The sequence below is a fragment of the Colobus angolensis genome, unplaced genomic scaffold, assembly GCF_000951035.1.
Source record: "Colobus angolensis palliatus isolate OR3802 unplaced genomic scaffold, Cang.pa_1.0 Scaffold805, whole genome shotgun sequence".
NCBI classification, from domain to species: Eukaryota; Metazoa; Chordata; class Mammalia; order Primates; family Cercopithecidae; genus Colobus; species Colobus angolensis.
The window spans coordinates 2,222-3,368 of NW_012121877.1; the positions used below are offsets into that span (position 1 = coordinate 2,222).

The window sequence follows — 1,147 nt, forward strand, 5'->3', positions numbered from 1 at the left end:
TTTTGGCCTCACTGTGCTTCGGTTTCTTCAGTGATCTTGCAAAATGGAATAGTGAGAATGGTGCCTGTATCACTGAGTTAGTGTGGGATTGAAGAGGTAATGACATGGCCTTACAAGCAGGACTTGGGCGTGGAAGCAGCTCAGACAAGGTTAACGAGGCATGTTCCTGTCATTCTCCAGGGTCTCTCAAATCTCTCTGGAACGCCAGAATTGATAGCCCTTCGACCCCTGATGGGAAATGTTGAAAAAGCCTTAAAAGAGCAAAAAGGGTGACCTTTACCAAGGCTATTGGCCATTGTTTATGAGAGAGGAGCCTTTGTTATAGCAAGGAAGCTGGAGCAGTTGAAATGCAGGCATCTGATGTGGAAAGAAATTGTTTGGAGGAGTTAGTGGACCTTTCTTTCTTTCCAGATATTGCACTTTTTGCTGATGTGCAGTTAATTTTACTCAGTACCGCCTGCTTCAAGAGAGCTAGTTTTCGGAAATTGTACACTGGCTCGGGGGAGGCAGAACTAGGTGTGAATCTTGCCTGTTCACTGTGGTAGGAACTGGAAGACACCCCACACATGATTAGCATTTTTATAATCCTCAAGTCCCCAGCTCCCAGGGAGGACTGAAGTGAATACTTGTTGAATCATCCCCTAATCACTCATATCCCAGTGGCTTCCATGGCGTTGGGAGAAGGGACCACCAGGCTCTTCTTCTGACACCTCTCATGCCCTTCGTTTTGCAGACATTGACGAGTGTGAGAATGACTACTACAACGAGGGCTGTGTCCACAAGTGCATCAGCATCCCAGGAAACTACAGATGCACCTGCTTTGATGGCTTCATGCTGGCACACGATGGACACAACTGCCTGGGTGAGTGATACAGCCACAGCCTGCCCTCTGGGCACACCCTGCCTGTTGCTTTGCTCCAGCTTACAGAGTCGGGGGCTATGGGAAGGTTCGCTTTCCTTTGGCTTTCTGTATTAGTTTGCCAGGGTTGTTGTAACAAAATACCACAGACTGGATGGCTTAGACAACAGAAGTTTATTTCGTCACAGTTCTGGAGGCTGGCAGTCCAAGATCAAGGTGTGAGCAGGGTTGGTTTTCCGGAGGCCCCGCTCCTCTGTCAGGCTTGCAGGTGGCTACCTTCTTTCTGCT

General features: G+C 48.6%; 1 pseudogene; it reads left to right on the forward strand.

Moving 5' to 3' along the window:
* The first annotated feature begins 733 nt into the window (after positions 1–733).
* Positions 734–1,147, forward strand: part of LOC105502756 — a 94,698-nt pseudogene continuing 94,284 nt past the window's right edge.